Source organism: Arachis hypogaea, chromosome 10 (assembly GCF_003086295.3).
Source record: "Arachis hypogaea cultivar Tifrunner chromosome 10, arahy.Tifrunner.gnm2.J5K5, whole genome shotgun sequence".
Taxonomy (NCBI): domain Eukaryota; kingdom Viridiplantae; phylum Streptophyta; class Magnoliopsida; order Fabales; family Fabaceae; genus Arachis; species Arachis hypogaea.
Window position 1 is genome coordinate 42,941,879 of NC_092045.1, and position 12,499 is coordinate 42,954,377.

Below are 12,499 nucleotides of genomic sequence, written 5' to 3' on the forward strand. Positions count from 1 at the left end.
ATTTTTCATTTTTTTCCAACTTATATTTTCGAAAAAATTAAATAAAAGTTCAAAAAAAATTAGAAAATCATAAAAATAAAAAAATATTTTGTGTTTCTTGTTTGAATCTTGTGTTAATTTTTAAGTTTGGTGTCAATTGCATGCCTTTAAAATTTTTCTTGCATTTTTTCGAAAAATCCATGCATTCATAGTGTTCTTCATGATCTTCAAGTTGTTCTTGATAAGTCCTCTTGTTTGATCTTGATGATTTCTTGTTTTGTGTCTTTTGTTGTTTTTCATGTGCATTTTTGCATTCATAATTTTCATGCATTAAAGATTTCTAAGTTTGGTGTCTTGCATGTTTTCTTTGCATCAAAAATTTTTCAAAATTATGTTCTTGATGTTCATCATGATCTTCATAGTGTTCTTGGTGTTCATCTTGACATTCATAGCATTCTTGCATGCATCTTGTGTCTTGATCCAAAATTTTCATGTTTTGGGTCATTTTTGTGTTTTTCATTCAAAATTTGATTTCAAAAATATCTTTTCCTTATTTCCCTCCAAAATTTCGAAATTTTGGGATTGACTTGGTCAAAAATTTTCAAAATTAGTTGTTTCTTATAAGTCAAGTCAAAATTTCAATTTTAAAAATCTTATCTTTTCAAAATCTTTTTCAAAAATCATATCTTTTTCATTTTTTTTAATTTTCGAAAATTTCAAAAATATTTTTCAAAATATTTTCAAAATCTTTTTCTTATCTTTTTATCCAATTTTCGAAAAATTAGCTAACAATTAATGTGATTGGTTCAAAAATTTGAAGTTTGTTTCTTTCTTGTTAAGAAAGGTTCAATCTTTAAATTCTAGAATCTTATCTTGTAGTTTCTTGTTAGTTAAGTAATTTTAAAATTAAATCTTTTTCAAAATATCTTTTTCAAAATATATCTTTTTATCTTTCATCTTATCTTTTTCAAGAATTTTATCTTTTTCAAAATTTGATTTCAAAATATCTTATCTTTTTCTTATCTTCTTATCTTTTTCAAAATTTGATTTCAAATCTTTTTCAATCAACTAACTAACTCCTTGTTTGTTTCTTATCTTTTTCAAAACCACCTAACTACTTTTCCCTCCCTAAATTTTCGAAAATTCTCCCCCTCTTTTTCAAAAATTCTTTTTAATTGTTTTAAATTCTAATTTTAATCTCATCTCATCTTTAATTTTCGAAAATCACTAACCATTTTTTCAAAATTATTTTCGAAAATTTCTCTTCTCTTTTCTTATTCTATTTAATTATTTAATTACTAACACTTCTCTTCACCTCTCTTCATCCAAATCCGAACCTCCTCCTTCATTCTTCTACCCCTTTCTTCTTCTACTAACATAAGGGAATCTCTATACTGTGACATAGAGGATTCCTCTTTCTTTTCCTGTTTTCTTCTCTTTCTTATGAGCAGGAACAAGGATAAAGGCACTCTTGTTGAAGCTGATCCAGAACCTGAAAGGACTCTGAAGAGAAAATTAAGAGAAGCTAAATTACAACAATCCAGAGGCAACCTTTTAGAAAATTTCGAACAAGAGGAAGAGATGGCCGAAAATAATAATAATAATGCAAGGAGAATGCTTGGTGACTTCACAAAGCCAACATCCAAGTTTGATGGAAGAAGCATCTCCATTCCTGCCATTGAAGCCAATAACTTTGAGCTTAAGCCTCAACTAGTTGCATTAATGCAACAAAACTGCAAGTTTTATGGGCTTCCATCTGAAGATCCCTATCAGTTTTTAACTGAGTTCTTGCAAGTCTGTGATACTGTAAAGACGAATGGAGTTAATCCTGAAGTCTACAGACTCATGCTTTTCCCTTTTGCTGTAAGAGACAGAGCTAGAATATGGTTGGATTCACAACCTAAGGATAGCCTGGACTCCTGGGATACGCTGGTCACTGCCTTCTTAGATAAATTCTTTCCTCCTCAAAAGCTGAGCAAGCTGAGAGTGGATGTTCAAACTTTCAAACAAAAAGATGGTGAATCCCTCTATGAAGCTTGGGAAAGATACAAGCAGCTGACCAAGAGATGTCCATCTGACATGTTCTCAGAATGGACCCTATTAGATATATTCTATTATGGTCTCTCTGAAATTTCGAAAATGTCACTGGACCATTCTGCAGGTGGATCTATTCACCTGAAGAAAACGCCTGAAGAGGCTTGATGAGCGGATAATTTGTATACTTTTTGGCATTGTTTTTAGTATGTTTTTGATATGATATAGTTAGTTTTTGGTATATTTTTATTAGTTTTTAGTTAAAATTCACTTTTCTGGACTTTACTATGAGTTTGTGTGTTTTTCTGTGATTTCAGGTATTTTCTGGCTGAAATTGAGGGACCTGAGCAAAAATCTGATTCTGAGACCAAAAAGGACTGCAGATGCTGTTGGATTCTGACCTCCCTGCACTCGAAGTGGATTTTCTGGAGCTACAGAAGCCCAATTGGCGCGCTCTCAACGGCTTTGGAAAGTAGACATCCTGGGCTTTCCCGCAATATATGATAGTCCATACTTTGCCCAAGATTTGATGGCCCAAACCGGCGTTCAAAGTCACCTCAGGAAATCCCAGCGTTAAACGCTGGAACTGGCACCCAAATGGGAGTTAAACGCCCAAACTGGCACTAAAGCTGGCGTTTAACTCCAAGAAGAGTCTCTGCACGAAATTTGCTTCATTGCTCAGCCCAAGCACACACCACGTGGGCCCGGAAGTGGATTTTTATGTCATTTACTCATTTCTGTACACCTTAGGTTACTAGTTTTCTATAAGTAGGACCTTTGACTATTGTATTAGAAATCTTTGGATCTTTAGGTCTTTGGATCTTTATATCTTTTGATCACTTTAGATCTTAGATCATTGGGGGGCCGGCCATTCGGCCATGCCTAGACCTTATGCTTATGTATTTTCAACGGTGGAGTTTCTACACACCATAGATTAAGGTGTGGAGCTCTGCTGTACCTCGAGTATTAATGCAATTACTATTGTTCTTCCATTCAATTCCGCTTGTTCTTGTTCTAAGATATCACTTGTTCTTCAACTTGATGAATGTGATGATCCGTGACACTCATCATCATTCTCACCCATGAACAAAGTGACTGACAACCACTCTTGTTCTACAAGCATAAGAGGCTCTAGTGAATATCTCTTGGATTCTTTAACCGGAATCTTCGTGGTATAGGCAGGACCTGATGGCGGCATTCAAGAGAATCCGGAAGGTCTAAACCTTGTCTGTGGTATTCTGAGTAGGATTCAATGACTGAATGACTGTGACGTGCTTCAAACCTGTAACTTACTGGGCGTTAGTGACAGACGCAAAAGAATCACTGGATTCTATTCCAGTAGGGGAGGGAACCACACCGGTGATTGGCAGCACTGTGACAGAGTGTGTGCATTAGCTTTCACTGCGAGGATGGGAGGTAGCTGCTGACAACAGTGAGACCCTACACGAGCTTGCCATGGAAAGGAGTAAGAAGGATTGGATGAAGACAGTAGGAAAGCAGAGAGACGGAAGGGAAGGCATCTTCATACGCTTATCTGAAGTTCCTACCAATGAATTACATAAGTATCACTATCTTTATCTTTTATGTTATTTTCGTTCATCACCATATACATTTGAGTTTGCCTGACTAAGATTTACAAGATGACCATAGCTTGCTTCAATACTAACAATCTCCGTGGGATCGACCCTTACTCGCGTAAGGTTTATTACTTGGACGACCCAGTGCACTTGCTGGTTAGTTGTGCGAAGTTGTGTAATGCCATGGTATTGAGCCACCAAGTTCTTGGAGCCATTACCGGGGATTATGAGAGTTGTGAAAAAGTATAGTTCACAATTTCGCGCACCAAGTTTTTGGCGCCGTTGCCGGGGATTGTTCAAGTTTTGAGCAAGCTTTTGGTAACATCAGTGCCAAGATCCGGCAACAACATCAAGTTTTTGGTGTTATTGCCCGGGATTGTTTAGGCTGGACAACTGACGGTTCATCTTGTTGCTTAGATTAGGTATTTTTTTCAGAGCTCTTAAGAATGAATTCTAGTGTTTCAAGGTGATGTTCTTATCATCACCAAAGCTGATTGATCTTCATCAATTTAGCTCTTGAATGCAATGTCCTGCTGAAGCTTGGCCGGCCATGTCTAATTTCTTTAGACTAAAGCTTTAGACTAACATTGCATGATTCCTGGAATTCTCATTAAGAATTTTGATACCTTTATTTTCTTTTTCTACATAGTTTTCGAAAAATCCAAAAAAATTTATAAAATCATAAAATCCAAAAATATTTCTTTTTTGAGTCTAGAGTCTCATCCTAAGTTTAGTGTCAATTGCATGTTTCTGTTCTTATTGCATTCATGCATGTGTCCTCATTGATCTTCAAGTTGTTCTTGATGATTTCCTTATTCTGATCTTTGAATTCTATTGACTTGAGTGTTTTGTGTGTCTCATATGCATTTTCGTTTTGTTAGTGTCAGTAGTATACAAACTGCTAAGTTTGGTGTCTTGCATGCATTGTCATTTGATTCTTGTTGCATTTTGGTTTGTCCTTATTATTAAAAATCCAAAAATATTTTTAATTTGTGTCTTTTCAAGTCAATAATACAGAGAATTGAAGATTCAGAACATACAGCAGAGGAATTGCACAGAAAAAGCTGGGCGTTCAAAACGCCCAGTGAAGAAGGACAGACTGGCGTTTAAACGCCAGCCAGGGTACCTGGTTGGGCGTTTAACACCCAAAAGGGTAGCATTTTGGGCGTTAAACGCCAGAATGTATACCATTCTGGGCGTTTAACGCCAGAATGGCTAGGGGAGGAAGATTTTGTTTTCAAATCAGATTTTTTCTAAGTTTTCAAAATCTTTTCAAAATCAAATCTTTTTCAAATCAATTTTCAATCAAATCTTTTTCAAAATCAATTTCTTTCCTTTTTCAAAAATACTTATTAACAATTAATGATTTGATTGAACATTTTTTGCCTTTTCTGTTGAGGAAGGTTTTATGTTTGATTCATATCTTTTCTTGTTAGGCAAGTCATTAATTTTTAAAATCATATATTTTCAAATTGTTTTCAAATCATATCTTTTAAAATTGTTTTCAAATCATATCTTCTCAATCACGTCTTTTTAAAACCAATCATATCTTCTTAACCACATCTTTTTCAAAATAGTTTTCAATCAAATCTTTTTGATTTCTAATTTCAAAATCTTTTTCAAAAATCACTTGATTTCTTTTCCATTTCCATTTTCATTTTCGAAAATTAAGTGATGTTTTTCAAAAATGTTTTCAAATTTCCCACTTAATTTTCGAAAATCACTTCCCTCCTTCTCACATCCTTCAATTTATGGACTAACACTATCCCTTAAGGCAAAATTCGAACTCTATCTTCTTTGTTAAGTTCGAATTTTCCACTTCTGTCTTCTACTCTTCTTTTCCTCTGACACCTAAAGGAATCTCTATACTGTGACATAGAGGATTCCATATTTTCTTGTTTCCTTCTCTATCTTATGAGCAGGAGCAAGGACAAAGGCATTCTTGTTGAGGTTGATCCTGAACCTGAAAGGACCTTGAAGAGAAAGCTAAGAGAAGCCAAAGCACAACTCTCTTTAGAGCACCTGACCGAATTCTTCAAGGAAGAAGAACACATGGCAGCCGAAAACAACAACAATACCAACAATGCAAGGAAGGTGCTGGGTGACTTTACTGCACCTACTCCCGACTTCTATGGGAGAAGCATCTCTATCCCTGCCATTGGAGCAAACAACTTTGAGCTTAAGCCTCAATTAGTTTCTCTAATGCAACAGAATTGCAAGTTCCATGGACTTCCAATGGAAGATCCTCATCAGTTTTTAGCTGAGTTCTTGCAAATCTGTGACACAGTCAAGACTAATGGGGTTGACCCTGAGGTCTACAGACTGATGCTATTCCCTTTTGCTGTAAGAGACAGAGCTAGAACATGGTTGGACTCTCAACCTAAAGAAAGCCTGGACTCTTGGGAAAAGCTAGTCAATGCCTTCTTGGCAAAGTTCTTTCCACCTCAAAAATTGAGTAAGCTTAGAGTGGAAGTCCAAACCTTCAGACAGAAGGAAGGAGAATCCCTCTATGAAGCTTGGGAAAGATACAAACAATTGATCAGAAAGTGTCCCACTGATATGCTTTCTGAATGGAGCATCATAGGTATTTTCTATGATGGTCTGTCTGAACTGTCCAAGATGTCTTTGGATAGCTCTTCTGGAGGATCTCTTCATTTGAAGAAGACGCCTACTGAAGCTCAAGAACTGATTGAAATGGTTGCAAATAACCAATTCATGTACACTTCTGAAAGGAATCCTGTGAACAATGGGACTAGTCAGAAGAAAGGAGTTCTTGAGATTGACACTCTGAATGCCATATTGGCTCAGAATAAAATATTGACTCAACAAGTCAATATGATTTCTCAAAGTCTGTCTGGGATGCAAAATGCACCAAGCAGTACTAAGGAAGCTTCATCTGAGGAAGAAGCTTATGATCCTGAGAACCCTTCAATAGAAGAGGTGAATTACATGGGAGAACCCTATGGAAACACCTACAATCCTTCATGGAGAAATCATCCAAATCTTTCATGGAAGGATCAACAGAGACCTCAACAAGGTTTCAACAATAATAATGGTGGAAGAAACAGGTTTAGCAATAGCAAGCCTTTTCCATCATCTTCTCAGCAACAGACAGAGAGTTCTAAGCAGAATACCTCTGACTTAGCAACTATGGTCTCTGATCTGATCAAAACCACTCAAAGTTTCATGACTGAAACTAGGTCCTCCATCAGAAATCTGGAAGGACAAGTGGGTCAGCTGAGCAAGAAAATTACTGAACTCCCTCCAAGTACTCTTCCAAGCAATACAGAAGAAAATCCAAAAGGAGAGTGCAAGGCCATCAACATGGCCGAATTTTGGGAGGAAGAAGAGGCAGTGAACGCCACTGAGGAAGACCTCACTGGATGTCCACTGACCCCCAATGAGTTCCCCAATGAGGAACCTTGGGAATCTGAGGCTCAAGATGAGCCCATAGAGATTCCATTGGACTTACTTCTGCCATTCATGAGCTCTGACGAGTATTCTTCTTCTGAAGAGGATGAGTATGTCACTGAAGAGCAAGTTGCTAAATACCTTGGAGCAATCATGAAGCTAAATAACAAGTTATTTGGAAATGAGACTTGGGAGGATGAACCCCCTTTGCTCACCAAAGAACTGGATAACTTGTCTAGGCAGCAATTGCCTCAAAAGAGGCAGGACCCTGGGAAGTTTTCTATACCTTGTACCATAGGCACCATGACCTTCAAGAAGGCCTTGTGTGACTTAGGGTCAAGTGTGAACCTCATGCCCCTCTCTGTAATAGAGAAATTAGGGATCTTTGAGGTGCAAGCTGCAAAAATCTCACTAGAGATGGCAGACAACTCAAGAAAACAAGCTTATGGACTTGTAGCGGATGTTTTGGTGAAGATTGAAGACCATTACATCCCTGCTGATTTCATAGTCCTAGAGACTGGGAAGTGCATGGATGAATCCATCATCCTTGGCAGACCCTTCCTAGCCACAACAAAGGCTGTGATTGATGATGATAGAGAAGAGTTGATCATTCAAGTGAATGAAGAATCCTTGGTGTTTAAGGCCCAAGGATATCCCTCTGTCATCATGGAGAGGAAGCATGAAGAGCTTCTCTCAAAACAGAGCCAAACTGAGCCCCCACAGTCAAACTCTAAGTTTGGTGTTGGGAGGCCACAACCAAACTCTAAGTTTGGTGTTGAACCCCCACATTCAAACTCTAAGTTTGGTGTTGGGAGGGTCCAACACGGTTCTGAGCACTTCTGAGGCTCCATGAGAGTCCTCTGTCAAGCTAATGACATTAAAGAAGCGCTTGTTGGGAGGCAACCCAATGTTTTATAATTAATTATTTTCTTTTGTTATTTTATCCTTTTTGTAGGTTGATGATCATAAGAAGTCACAAAAACAATGAAAAAAGCAAAAACAGAATGAAAAACAGGAAGAAAAACAGCACACCCTGGAGGAAGATGCTGCTGGCGTTTAAACGCCAGTCAGCCTAGCAGCTGGGCGTTTAACGCCCAGTCTGGCACCCATCTGGGCGTTTAACGCCAGAAAGGGGCACCAGACTGGCGTTAAACGCCAGTAAAGGGCAAGAACCTGGCGTTAAACGCCAGGAATGGGCACCAGCCCGGCGTTTAACGCCAGAAATGGCTCAAAACGTGGATTTTGATGCCATTTGGTGCAGGGATGCCTTTTCCTTGACACTACAGGATCTGTGGACCCCACAGGACCCTACCATCACTCTCTCTCTTCTTCCCCCATTCACCAATCACCTCAACACCTCTTCCCCAAAAACCCTTCACCTATCAAATCCCATCTTTCTCTTCACCACTCACATCCATCCTTCATAAACCCCCACCAACCTCACCCTTCAAATTCAAACCACTTTCCCTCCCAAACCCACCCATCATGGCCGAACCCTTTACCCCCCTCTCTCCTATATATACCCTTCTTCAACCCTTCATTTTCACACAACCTAAACACCACTTCTCCCCCTCTTTGGCCGAACACACCACCATCTCCCTCTTCCTCCTTTCTCCTTCTTCTACTCTCTTCTTTCTTCTTTTGCTCGAGGACGAGCAAACATTTTAAGTTTGGTGTGGTAAAAGCGTTGCTTTTTCGTTTTTCCATAACCATTATGGCATCCAAGGCCGGAGAAACCTCTAGAAAGAGGAAAGGGAAGGCAAAGGCTTCCACCTCCGAGTCATGGGAGATGGATAGATTCCTCTCAAGGGTGCATCAAGTCCACTTCTATGAAGTTGTGGCCTTGAAGAAGGTGATCCCCGAGGTCCCTTTTTCACTCAAAAAGGGTGAATATCCGGAGATCCGACATGAGATCCGAAGAAGAGGTTGGGAAGTTCTTACCAACCCCATTCAACAAGTCGGAATCTTGATGGTTCAAGAGTTCTATGCCAATGCATGGATCACCAAGAACCATGACCAAAGTGTGAACCCGAATCCAAAGAATTATCTCACTATGGTTCGGGGGAAATACTTGGATTTTAGTCCGGAGAGTGTGAGGGTAGCGTTCAAACTTGCCTATGATGCAAGGAGATGAACATCCTTACACTAGAAGGGTCAACTTTGATCAAAGGTTGGACCAAGTCCTCACAGTCATATGTGAAGAGGGCGCACAATGGAAGCAAGATTCAAGGGGAAAGCCGGTCCAATTGAGAAGGCATGACCTCAAGCCCGTGGCTAGAGGATGGTTAGAGTTCATACAACGCTCAATCATTCCCACTAGCAACCGGTCCGAAGTTACCATAGATCGGGCTATCATGATCCATAGCATCATGATTGGAGAAGAAATAGAGGTTCATGAGGTCATAGCTCAAGCACTCCATAGGATCTTCAAGAGCAAGGAAGAGCCGCCATCACTAAGGTGGACCCGTTCCTTGATTTCCTTGTTATTTATTCTTCTGTTTTTCGAATTTTATGCTTATGTTTATCCATGTTTGTGTCTTGTGATCATTAGTGTCTTAGTGTCTATGCCTTAAAGTTATGAATGTCCTATGAATCCATCACCTTTCTTGAATAAAAATGTGCTTAATTGAAAAGAAAAAGAAGTGCATGAATTTTGAATTTTATAACAGTTTAATTATTTGATGTGGTGGCAATAATTTTGTTCTCTGAATGTATGCTTAAACAGTGCATGTGTATCTTGAATTTGTGGTTCATGAATATTGGCTCTTGATAGAATGATGAAAAAGGAGACATGTTACTGAGGATCTGAAAAATCATAAAAATGATTCTTGAAGCAAGAAAAAGCTATTCAAAAAAAAAAAAAGGAGAAAAATCGAAAAAAAAAAGAGAAAAAAAAGAGAAAGAAAACGAAAAGAAATAGAGAAATAAGAGTTGTGATCCAAGGCAAATAAGAGTGTGCTTAAGAACCCTGGACACCTCTAATTGGGGACTTTAGCAAAGCTGAGTCACAATCTGAAAAGGTTCACCCAATTATGTGTCTGTGGCATGTATGTATCCGGTGGTAATACTGGAAGACAGAGTGCTTTGGGCCACAGCCAAGACTCAATAAGTAGATATGTTCAAGAATCATCATACTTTACTAGGAGAATCATTAACACTATCTGGATTCTGAGTTCCTAAAGAAGCCAATCATTCTGAATTTCAAAAGAGAGAGTGAGATGCCAAAACTGTTCAGAGGCAAAACGTTAAAAGCCCCGCTCATCTAATTAATACTGATCTTCATAGATGCTTTTGGAATTCATTGCATATTCTCTTCTTTTTATCTTATTTGATTTTCAGTTGCTTGGGGACAAGCAACAATTTAAGTTTGGTGTTGTGATGAGCGGATAATTTGTATACTTTTTGGCATTGTTTTTAGTATGTTTTTGATATGATATAGTTAGTTTTTGGTATATTTTTATTAGTTTTTAGTTAAAATTCACTTTTCTGGACTTTACTATGAGTTTGTGTGTTTTTCTGTGATTTCAGGTATTTTCTGGCTGAAATTGAGGGACCTGAGCAAAAATCTGATTCTGAGACCAAAAAGGACTGCAGATGCTGTTGGATTCTGACCTCCCTGCACTCGAAGTGGATTTTCTGGAGCTACAGAAGCCCAATTGGCGCGCTCTCAACGGCTTTGGAAAGTAGACATCCTGGGCTTTCCAGCAATATATGATAGTCCATACTTTGCCCAAGATTTGATGGCCCAAACCGGCGTTCAATGTCACCTCAGGAAATCCCAGCGTTAAACGCTGGAACTGGCACCCAAATGGGAGTTAAACGCCCAAACTGGCACTAAAGCTGGCGTTTAACTCCAAGAAGAGTCTCTGCACGAAATTTGCTTCATTGCTCAGCCCAAGCACACACCAAGTGGGCCCGGAAGTGGATTTTTATGTCATTTACTCATTTCTGTACACCTTAGGTTACTAGTTTTCTATAAGTAGGACCTTTGACTATTGTATTAGAAATCTTTGGATCTTTAGGTCTTTGGATCTTTATATCTTTTGATCACTTTAGATCTTAGATCATTGGGGGGCTGGCCATTCAGCCATGCCTAGACCTTATGCTTATGTATTTTCAACGGTGGAGTTTCTACACACCATAGATTAAGGTGTGGAGCTCTGCTGTACCTCGAGTATTAATGCAATTACTATTGTTCTTCCATTCAATTCCGCTTGTTCTTGTTCTAAGATATCACTTGTTCTTCAACTTGATGAATGTGATGATCCGTGACACTCATCATCATTCTCACCCATGAACAAAGTGACTGACAACCACTCTTGTTCTACAAGCATAAGAGGCTCTAGTGAATATCTCTTGGATTCTTTAACCGGAATCTTCGTGGTATAGGCAGGACCTGATGGCGGCATTCAAGAGAATCCGGAAGGTCTAAACTTGTCTGTGGTATTCTGAGTAGGATTCAATGACTGAATGACTGTGACGTGCTTCAAACCTGTAACTTACTGGGCGTTAGTGACAGACGCAAAAGAATCACTGGATTCTATTCCAGTAGGGGAGGGAACCACACCGGTGATTGGCAGCACTGTGACAGAGTGTGTGCATTAGCTTTCACTGCGAGGATGGGAGGTAGCTGCTGACAACAGTGAGACCCTACACGAGCTTGCCATGGAAAGGAGTAAGAAGGATTGGATGAAGACAGTAGGAAAGCAGAGAGACGGAAGGGAAGGCATCTTCATACGCTTATCTGAAGTTCCTACCAATGAATTACATAAGTATCACTATCTTTATCTTTTATGTTATTTTCGTTCATCACCATATACATTTGAGTTTGCCTGACTAAGATTTACAAGATGACCATAGCTTGCTTCAATACTAACAATCTCCGTGGGATCGACCCTTACTCGCGTAAGGTTTATTACTTGGACGACCCAGTGCACTTGCTGGTTAGTTGTGCGAAGTTGTGTAATGCCATGGTATTGAGCCACCAAGTTCTTGGAGCCATTACCGGGGATTATGAGAGTTGTGAAAAAGTATAGTTCACAATTTCGCGCACCAAGGCTCAAGAACTCATTGACATGGTTGCAAACAACCAGTTCATGTATATCTCTGAGAGGAATTCCGTAAATAATGGGGTCCCTCAGAAGAAAGGAGTTCTTGAAATTGATGCTCTGAATGCCATACTGGCTCAGAACAAAGTGTTGACTCAACAGGTCAACATGATCTCTCAAAATCTGAATGGATTGCAACATGCATCCAATAGTACTAGAGAGGTAGCTTCTGAAGAAGCTTATGATCCTGAAAACCCTGCCATGGCAGAGGTTAATTACTTAGGTGAACCTTATGGAAACACCTATAACTCATCATGGAGAAATCATCCAAATTTCTCATGGAAGGATCAACAAAAACCTCAACAAGGTTTTAACAATAGTGGACGCAATAGGCTGAATAATAGTAAGCCATATCCATCATCTTCTCAGCAACAGACAGAGAACTCTGAA

General features: G+C 39.0%; 2 non-coding genes across 2 annotated transcripts; both read right to left on the reverse strand.

Moving 5' to 3' along the window:
- Nucleotides 1-1,956: 1,956 nt before the first annotated feature.
- LOC112719060 (small nucleolar RNA R71) lies at nt 1,957-2,060 on the reverse strand. Its single transcript, XR_003161380.1, has one exon. It is a non-coding gene; the product is annotated as a small nucleolar RNA R71 (small nucleolar RNA).
- A 3,987-nt stretch (nt 2,061-6,047) lies between these two features.
- LOC112718946 (small nucleolar RNA R71) lies at nt 6,048-6,155 on the reverse strand. The gene has a single exon (XR_003161271.1). It is a non-coding gene; the product is annotated as a small nucleolar RNA R71 (small nucleolar RNA).
- Between the last annotated feature and the right edge of the window lie 6,344 nt (nt 6,156-12,499).